This window comes from Elephantulus edwardii, unplaced genomic scaffold (assembly GCF_000299155.1).
Source record: "Elephantulus edwardii isolate Elephantulus edwardi_28Jun2011 unplaced genomic scaffold, EleEdw1.0 scaffold00058, whole genome shotgun sequence".
In the NCBI taxonomy this organism is placed as follows: Eukaryota; Metazoa; Chordata; class Mammalia; order Macroscelidea; family Macroscelididae; genus Elephantulus; species Elephantulus edwardii.
This window is the reverse complement of record NW_006399808.1, coordinates 12,306,906-12,317,575: the sequence shown is the minus strand read 5'-3', so window position 1 is coordinate 12,317,575 and position 10,670 is coordinate 12,306,906. Positions and strand designations below refer to the sequence as shown.

The window sequence follows — 10,670 nt, the reverse complement described above, 5'->3', positions numbered from 1 at the left end:
TTTAGGGGACAGGATAAGAATAACTTTGTGTTTATGAATGATATTTGTATCTTATTAAGAAAACACTTTGTTTTGGTATAGATAGAAAATTTTATGAAAGAATTGTGAGTGTGAATGCTGAGTAGATAAATAAATAAACTTTCAAAAATATAAGCTACTATCCATCCCTCAGCTCATATCTCACGTTTCTATGCTTTAGTTTGTGACACTATATTTAAGAGTCAGAAAATCTTCTACTTTGCATGTGGCTTGAATCCACTTGCTATTTTAAAGTAAAAAGATGGGTAATTTCCTGCCATGAACTTAACTGCCTAGGAAAACACTCTAGAGGGTGAGCTATGATTCTGTTCTGACTGTTGTTTAAAAAAAACCAATATTGTCTGCGTCAGATAATGTTCTACTGCTAGTCAGAATTTTTCAGAGTCCATTATTTCAGAAATAGATAGCTAGTCCTGCTAATTTGTCTGTCTTCTTCTAGAAACTCCATTGAAACAGGTCCACCTTTAGTGACTCTCTTGATACCAGAAATATTAGTAGTATAAATACTAACATTCAAACATGCAAGCATGACAAACTGACAGAGAAATGGTAGATACAGAACCATTCATACCCTTAATTATCAAGGCTCTTCAGTCTCCTTCAATTTGCAGTTGTTCTTTAGTCCTCTCTTGGACTTTGTAATCATAAACATTTTTTAAGAGTGCAAACCAATAATTTTGCAGAATGTCTTAAAAGGTCTAAATTTTCCTGATATTCCCTTAATTTATTAGAAATTAAGTATTTTTAACATAAATATAATCATAGGATTAGCTTATATCCCATCAAATGGAGTATAATACTCTTTCCCATAATGATCATATTAACTTTGATATTTGAGTAAAGTAATATATACCAGTTTTCTCCATTATAAAATTACATATTATTACTTTGTAATTAATAAACATTTTTCAGAAAAAGATTTTTGAGGCTACATAAAAGTCCCATTTTTCATGCAAATTTTTCCCACTTGTGCATACAAATTTGGATATTTATATACTCATTAATATTTGTTTCCAAATAAATTAATACTATGATACCTGTGAAATTATGATTTTCTGATTGCATAATCTATCCTGAATATAGTAACTGGCATTATACTGGAAGGGAAATCTTCCTCTTTTCCATATTCATTTCTTTTTATTAACATTTATTAACATTTTATCTTATTAACATGAAATTTTAGATTCTTATTTTATTAGGTGGAATGTAACCATTGTTATCATTGTTTGCTTTGAAGCATAATTTAACCTAGTTTTGATCCATCATTGGTAACCCTTTCTACCTGGTCTTTATGTCCATATCATGTTCTTATCATTCTCTGAACACTTTCATACTTTCTGGAGCTTTCCCAGTCCTAGCCCTAAAATAAACCATTTTCTTCAAGGAACATTATTTTTTTTCCAGTGGAAAACAGTATTTAGAAACCAAGATCTGGATTCTAGTTGTACTTATTAGCATATTGCTCCTCCAGTCCCTGCTAGTGGACAGAACTAAGAAAATCAGTGTCTTCCCATTAAGATTTGCATCCCCAGAAACCTATGAGAGTCACAGTGAGACAGAGTCAACTTGATGGCCGTGAGTACACACATACGTTCACTTTTATATTTCTATCTCTCTAGCTCTATGGTATAGTACTTGGTTGCTCCACAAGGGGGTGATGGGCAATCTTCTACATAAAGCTTTATAGCATCTCTCTTAGAGCTAGGGATTTGAACATTTCTTCACATGCTTGTTAGCCAACTGAATGTCTTCTTTCATAAAGTGTCTCCAAGAGAGATGCAAATCAAAACAACTATGAGATATCATCTCCCCCTAGTCAGAATAGCAAAATTTAACAGAAGCGCAAGCAACAAATGCTGGCAAGCTTGTGGAGAAACTGGAACCCTTATTCACTGTTGGTGGGAGTGTAAAATGGTGCAACCACTGTGGAAGGTGGTATGGTGCTTTCTCAAAAAGTTGCAAATAGAGATACCATTTGACCCAGCAATTCCACTAGTGGGAATATACCCCAAAGAGACCATAACTGACATCCAAGCAGATATATGCACACCCATGTTTATCGTGGCTTTGTTCACAATAGCAAGGAGTTGGAAACAACCTAAGTGCCCATCAACAAACGAATGAATAGAGATGCTGTGGTATATTCACACAAAGGAATACTACTCTGAACTGAAAAACAAGGAACTCATGCAATATTATTCAAAATGGGTGACCCTGGAGGACATTATGCTGAGTGAAGTATCTCAGTCACAAGAGGACAAATACTGCATGGTGCCACTGTTGTAAAACAGTACTGACCTCAAGGTTGGAGGGAGACTGGGAAAGATGGGTTAAATAATGTATACTGCATTGAAACAGATGAGGGAGAAAACTGTTTAAAAGGGATGTGTGATTAGGTAATTTTGTCATGATGGGAGTCCAGAGCAAAGGCTGCATAGTGGAGTGGACCTGGGGGAAGGGATTGTAAAACAATGAAAGAATTTTTCTTTTACTTTTTCCAAGAGGGTAGTGTACTGGGGAGGGAGAGGGTTGGGAGGGGAGAAAAGTGCAGCAGTGAATGAATGGAAACCCAAAGTCTCTGTAAATTTTCATTGAAATCAATAATAAATTTTAAAAAAATATTACAGCATCAAAACACCAATGGAATCATCATAAGTCAGAAAGAGCACTGTGGTAGTGGGTTGGTTCTTTTGGTTGGTGTGTTTTGTTGAAGTAATGTGCTATCTACCTACTTATCAGAGAGCTCTGGTGGCCTAATGGTATGGAGGTACATGCCAACCCAAAGGCACACAGTTTTAATCCACTGGCAGCTCCAAATAAACCGAATCCACCAAATAAAGATGGCAAATCTCCTCCCAGGTGATCTACAGTCTCTGAAAATCCAGCGAAGGGGCAGCTATGAGTCAATTCCAACTCAACAGGATTGAACAACATTTATCTATCACCATGAGATTATATGAATAACTTCTGTCCCTGTTCAAAATTGCGAACTTCATCATCAGTTTTTCTGATTCTATATTTGTAGATATCATCTCCAAAAACAGCTCCTATTATCCCAATATATTTCATTATATGTGTAATACCCTCTTAAACACATTTTAACTGAATTATGAAGGAAGGAAGGAAGGAAGGAAGGAAGGAAGGAAGGAAGGAAGGAAGGAAGGAAGGAAGGAAGGAAGGAATCAAGATCTTTTTCTTCTCTTTGAATATAACAGTCGTACTATTGCACCTCAATGACGAAGGAATTACTTTCATACAGATAAATGGATAGGAGAAATTGAATATATTCTGGATTGGAGTCCAAACTAGAACCTCTTAGTTTCTTAAGAAGGTAACTATCGCTTGACATACGCTACCAGAAGGGATCAGTTCTGCTTGGTAGAGGGTTTGTGGAAAAGACATTTGATGAGACAAATTGGAGCAATATCTACAATGACTTAAACATAACTACAATTATGAGTATGACACAGAGGATTAGGTTGTGCTTCTTTCAGTCATACAGAGTCATTAGAAGGTAGGGTCGATTCAGTATCTAATAGTAACTGTTGATGAAGAAAAGTAAATGGTTAAAACATACATGGGTATAATAATGGTGGGCATAGTTCAATGATGACTAATTTTATAAAACATAACGATGAATGGGAATGGTTGTATATAGCACAATGTAAATGAAGTGTAGTGTGAAACACAATGTATACAAACTTTGTAAGCTAACCAATATAAAATAAAAAATTTTAAAAAATCATACATGAACACAATGGAATATATAGATTTTTTTGGAGGCCAGATGCAGGTGTTGGATATTTTCCTCCTTTTTTTCCAAAGCTTTAATGAAGATCACTGTCTTGCCCTTCTGGGTTCTAGGTATCGTTTTCTCTCAAAATTCTTATTGGCAAAAGTATGGTAGCATAGTTTAGCATATTGTTCTTGCTTAATCTGTACTATTTTAATGGTTTATCAAAAGAAGACTTTTATGTTTTGTCCTGTGGCAATTAATAAACAAATAGCAATGATATCCATGATGTCATAACTTCTTCTAAATCCGGCTTGACCTTTTGTCAGTTCTCTGTAAATGTAGTGTTCTAGCCATTTTTGAATGATCTTCACCAATATTTTGCTTGCATATAATATTATTTGATAATTTCCACATTCTGATCAATCATTTTTCTTGGGAATGGAAATAAATAAGATCTGTTCCAGTCAGTAGCTATTCTCCAAATTTCCTGGCATACACTGGTGAGTGTATCTGGTGTCACATATGTTAGTTGAAAATATATACAGATATTCTATCTATCCCTGGGGTCTTATTTTGTGTCAATGCCTTCAGTGCAGCTTTCCTTAATTACCATTGGTTCTTGTTGGTATGATGTTGTTGTTGTTGTTATGGGCCGTCGCATCGTTTGCGACTCATAGCGACCCTATGCACAACAGCCCTAAACCCTGCTCTACCCTGTGCCAACCGCACTGCCTCCGACACACCCATCCCGATTACCCCAGTCACCGAATCAATCCATCTCATAGAGGGCCTTCCCCTCCTGCGCCATCCCTCCACCCTCCCAAGCATGATGTCCCTATCCAAGAACCCATCCCTCCTGGCAACATGTCCAAAGTATGTCAGACAAAGCCCCAGAATCCCTGCCTCCAAGGAGTAGCCTGGTTTAATCCTCTCCAGGATGAATCTATTTGTTTTCCTGGCAGTACCATGGTACATTCAATATTCTTCTCCAGCACCACAGCTCAAAGGCATCAACTCTCCTCCTGTCCTCTCTAGTCATTGTCCAACTCTCTGATGCATAACAAGTGATTGCAGAGACCATGGCCTGTATCAGGCGCACCTTAGTCTCCAGAGAGACACCGTTGCTCTTGAGTACTTTAGAGAGGTCCCTAACAGCAGACTTTTCCATCGCGATACGCTTTTTTATTTCCTGACTGCTGGTGCCAAGAGTGTTGAGTGTGGAGCCGAGCAAACTGAAGTTGTGAACAATCTCAATCTCTTTGCCATCCATCCTGACGCTGCCAGTTGGTCCAGTGGTGAGAATTATTGTCTTCTTGACATTGAGCCTCAATCCATACTGAAGGCTGCAGTCCTTGACCCTTCGCAGCAAGTGCATGAGGTCCTCCTCAGTTTCAGCAAGCAGGGTTGTGTGATCTGCAAAATGTAGATTGTTAATAGATCTTCCACCAATCCTAATGCCACAATTCTACTCAAAGAGCCCAGCCTCCCGGATAATCTGCTCTGCATACATGTTGAAAAGGTATGGAGACAGGATGCATCCCTGGCGTACACCCTTCCCAATTTTGAACCACACAGTGTTACTCTGCTCTGTTCTGACTACTGCCTCTTGGTCCAAGTATAGGTTTCGCATTAGCACAATTAAATGTTCTGGGATTCCCATTCTTCTCAGAGTCAGCCACAGATTGTTATGATCCACACAGTCAAGTGCCTTTGCATAATCAAATGAAACACAAATACACATTCTTCTGGTATACCTTGCTTTCAGTTCGTATGATAGATCTTAAAATATTTTAGTGCCAATTAATTCTTTTTGTTAACGTGATTTTTGGTGCATTCATTATTTTGACACTTCTTGGACACTTGCATATTCGTTTGATGCTTCCTGGACCATTTAATAGTTTACTGCAACTGAGGCTTGATTTTTTTTCTTCAATTCTTTCAACTTTAGATATGTCAAATGAATTCTCTTTTTATTCTCCAACTCGAACTCTTTGAAAATTCTGTTATAATACTTTGCTTCATGTTCTTGAGCTGCCTTTTGAAGTGTTCTGTCCATTTCAGCATTTCCCCCACCCCTTTGTTTTTTTTTTGTTTGTTTATTTTTTTTTTGGCTTCTTGACATTCTATTATGATTTTCAGAATCTCTTTTGGAATATATTTTGTGTTTTTAACTCCTCAATTAAAATTTATTTTCATATACTGAGGATATCTGGTGGAACAGCCCTAAATATGTGCTGTGATGTTTTTTAATGTCATTGTGCTTTCCTCATGGATGATATCTTTTTTTTTTCATCCAATAACTCATCTGGTCTTGATCATTAGTGTTCAATACCTCATACCTATTCTTGACATTATTTTTAAATTCAGATGAGACATTTTCTTCAGCTTCAATATGAATTTGTACATGAGCAATTGATGATGTTTCCAAAGTCAGCAATTGGCCTGGGTTTGACTGCTGATATTGAGCTTCTCCAAATTTTCTTTTCACAGATAGAGTTAATCTGATTTCTGTGTGATTCATCAGGTGAGGTCCACATATAAAGTCACCATTTTTGTCTTTTAAAAAAGATATTTGCAATGGATAAATCATTGACCACACAAAATTCAATTATCCAATGTCCAACCTCTTTTTCTGTCATTGATACCATATTTTCCAATTGCCATTCCTTCCTCATTTTTCCCAACTTTTACATTCCAGTCACCAACATGGTTAAGGCATCCTGATTGTATGTTTGATCCATTTTAGACTGTAGAATTAGGTAGAAATCTTCAACTTTGTAATTTAGGGTAGATGTTGAAATTATTTTTTTCATTTTGAATGCAACACCACTCTTCTTCAGTTTCTCATTCCTGATATAATAGATCATATTATTATCTGATTCAAAATGGCCCATAACTATCTATAATGGTTCAATAATGCATAGAATGTCAGTGTTCATCTGTTTCATCTAATATTTTACAACTTCCAGTTTTATTTATACGTCATACATTCCATATACTCGTTATCAAAGAATTTAGAATATCTGACTGGTATTCTCATGCCAGAAGAATGTCTATTTGTGTTTTATTGACTATGCAAAGACATTTGACTGTGTGAATCATAACAAACTATGGCTAACATTGAGAAAAATGAGAACCCCAGAACATTTAATTGTAGTCATGTGAAACCTATACCAAGTAGCTGTCATCCAAACACAACAAGGGGACCCTTCATGGTTTAAAAACAAGAAAGGTATACATCAGGGTTTTATCCTTTCTCTATTATTTATTCAATCTATATGCTGATCAAATAATTCAAGAAATCTAAGAAGAAGAGTTTGGTATCAAGAGGTGAGACAAATAACATAACCTTGCTTGCTGAAAGTGAGGAGGACTTGAAATACTTATTGTAGAAGATCAAAGACTACAGACTTCAACATGGATTACATCTCAAAGTAAAGAAGACAAAAATCCTCACCATGATCAGATATGTAGAAAAGATTGAAATTATCAATAATGTCATCTTACATAGATTCACATTTAACACCCATGATACCGACAGTCAAGAGATCAGTAGACGTATTGCTTTGGGAAAGTCTTCTGTCACGGATATCTCCAAATTTCTGAGGAAGTAATCATATGAGTTTGAAGACAAAGGTTCACCTGAGTCAGCATGATCTGTTCAATCACTTGTTATGTATCTGAGAACTTGAAAATGAATAAGAATGACAGAAGAAAAATTGATACCTTTAAGTTGTGGTGTTGGAGAAGAGCATTGAATGTCCAATGGGCTGCCAAAAAAAAATAAAACAAAAAACTCACAGATATGTTTTAGGAAAAATGCAGCCACATTGCTTCTTGGAGGCAAGAATGGTGAAACTTCATCTCATACAATATGGGCATGTTGCTAGGAGAGGCTATTCCTTGGCAAGTGATGCCTTACTTGGAAAGGTAAAAGGTCTGTGAAAGAGGATGACCCTCAATGAATTGGACTGACACAGTGATTGCACCAAAGGGTAGAAGTATGTTGAAGATGATGAGAACCATACAGGACAGGATAAGGTTCATATCCTTTGTTCATGGTGTCACTGGGAGTTGTACTCAACTTGATGGCACCTAGCAATAACAATAACAGGACACAGGTACAAAGCAGTAACCATGATACACTGACACTGACAAAAAGTAATGTAGTTCTCTAAGCTAAGATTTTTAATACTTTACTTCTGTCAGTTAAAGGAAGTAGATTTTTCTGAACCAGCTAAAGTTTCAAATTAATTGGCAAACCAGTATAATGTATCTGAGTAAAGTGAAATCATGGAATCATTAACAGTTTCAACCTTTTCTCCCCCCAATTACTATGATGTTATCTATTGATAGGGAGCTCTGGTGGCCTAGGGGTAAGAAGCTGTGTTGTAACCTCAAAGGTACATGGTTATAATCTACCAGATATTCTGTGGGGAAAGGATGGGTATTTTCTCCCATATGATTTACTGCCTCTAAACACTTCCTATAGAGGCAACTATGGATTGGTTCTGACTCTACAACATACAACAACAACAATCTATTGAAACAGTGGTAAAGATTTAAGTTTCCTTTATGTTGAAGTATAAAGTATGATCTTCACTAAATTCTTAAACCCCTTTCACTTTCAGCAAGCAAGGTACTATCATCTACATATCACAAGTTGTTTATAAATCATCCTCTAATCATGATGCTACATAGTTCAGTTTCTCAGATTGTTTGCTTAGCATATTGGCATATTGATTGAATTGATGTTATTGTGGTTGAGTACCATCTAATCAGAACTGACCTATAAACGACACTCCAGTGGATTTTCAGAGGCAGTAAATCACACAGGAAGAGATTATCTATCCTTCTTGCACAGAGCAGCTGGTGAATTCAAACCATTTCCTTTGAGATTGCAGGGTTGTTTCTTACCACTAGGCCACCAGACTGATTGAATATATGTGGTTAAAGGATATACACTGAACACACAGCTTTCTTGATTTTAAACTATGAAGTATTTTCTTGTGAAAAAACTTTAAGAATTTACTGAAGAAGATCATACTTTATACTTCAACTACTATTCTTAGTCTAGGTACATATTCTGTATTAACAGAATTAAGTGTTCTGGAATTCTCATTCTTCTTAATAGAATATTATGATCCACAGAGTCAAATGCCTTTGCATAGGCAATAAAATACTTTTTTTTTTGCTATGCTTTGCTTCAGACAAGATCTGTATGATTTCAGCAATGATATCCCTTGCTCTCCACATCTCTTGAATCCTGTTTGAATTTCTGTCAAGTGTGTGTTAATGTAATAAGCTAGTTGTGTTTCAATAATCTTTAGCAAGATTTTGTTTGTGTATTTTATCAGTAACATTGTTTGATAGTTTCTGCATTCTGTTGAATATTTTTTTAAATGGGTGTAAAAACTGTTTCTAGCCAGTTATCTGTTTCTGTCTTTCAAATTTCTTTGCACAGAGTAGCGAACAAGTCCAGAGTTTTTCCTATTGGTTAACATACCTTACTCGATATTCCTTCAATTTCCGGAGCCTTTATTTTTTGCCAATAAACTTTAGCACAATTTGGGCTTCTTCACTTATTACTATTAGCTTTTGATCATATGCTAGTTCCTCAAATGGTTTAATGCAAACCAATTCTTTCTAATATGGTAACTCTAAGTATTTCTTCTGTCTTCTCTTGATGTATCCCACATCATTAAAAAATTGCCCAGAGGAAACATTGGGTTAAAAATAAAAGCAGTCGGGCAGGCTGCTGAGAGGAACGCTTCGCTGGGGCAGTCTCCACTTATCATGGGGAGATAGACTCTACTGCCTCTGATTGGCCTTGGCCCTCACAGCTATAAAAAGAAACAGGATCTTGATAAACTCTATGAGCTGAAGTCTAAAGTAAGACAGATTATGAACCAGTTTGGCCCCTCATCCTTGATCAACCTCTCCAATTTCTATTCCATAAAACTAGAACCAGCTAGCACCCCTTCATAAGACTCCATGGCCAATAGCACCGCTGTGGTAAAGACACCAGGCACTCCTGGCACAGGAGGTCGACTCAGGCCTGAAAACAAACACGTATTAACAAAGAAGAATTTGCAAGGCATGGTAAGAGAAATGGATCCCAATGATGAAGATGTAGAGGAGATGCTGTTGCAGATTACCGACAATTTCTCTGTGAAAGTGGAGACAGCAGCCTGCCAACTTGCTAGGCATCTCAAGTCCAGCACCCTAGAGGTAGGTGAACGATGTCCAGTTGCACCTAGAGCACAGTGGATCTCAGGTTTGGCTCTGAAGAAATCTGACTCTACAAAAGTGCTTGCACCAGAGAAGCTCACAGAGAATGGCATTGGCCCAGAAAGCAACCAAGACATAACAAATGGAAAGGTCAGGAAATGGACAACAAGGCATTTGGAGATACTTGAGCTGAGGCCTCAGCCATCTCATCCATGGAAGTTCTTTTAATGCTTTACAGAGAAGCACATATTTTTTATTAATGTTGAAGTGATATCTATAATGACTGAGAGGATCTGCCAAAAGAATAAAACCTCCTACCACAACTAAAAACACAACAACAAAAAAATCTAGAAATTAAAATCAATAAAACTTGGATATATTAAATGGGAAATATATTTTTATCTGAATTTATCAAGGTCTTTTTAATTATCCCATTTTGAGCATGTTTTGAAGAATTTGATTAATTATCTTTTTTACTCAATATTATTTAAATATGTAACAACATTCTCAGTGACAAAAGGGAAGATAGATCAGTGACAAGAAGATATGATAAGTTCTCACAAATCAATGGAAAGTGAGACAAATAATTTTATAAAGGAAATAGAAAAATAGACAAATGACATGTACTGACAAGCAGCCAACAAATAATTTAAAATAAAACAAA

General features: G+C 36.3%; 1 pseudogene; it reads left to right on the top strand.

Moving 5' to 3' along the window:
• The first annotated feature begins 9,679 nt into the window (after window positions 1-9,679).
• LOC102859281 lies at window positions 9,680-10,145 on the top strand (annotated as a pseudogene).
• The last annotated feature ends 525 nt before the right edge of the window (window positions 10,146-10,670 follow it).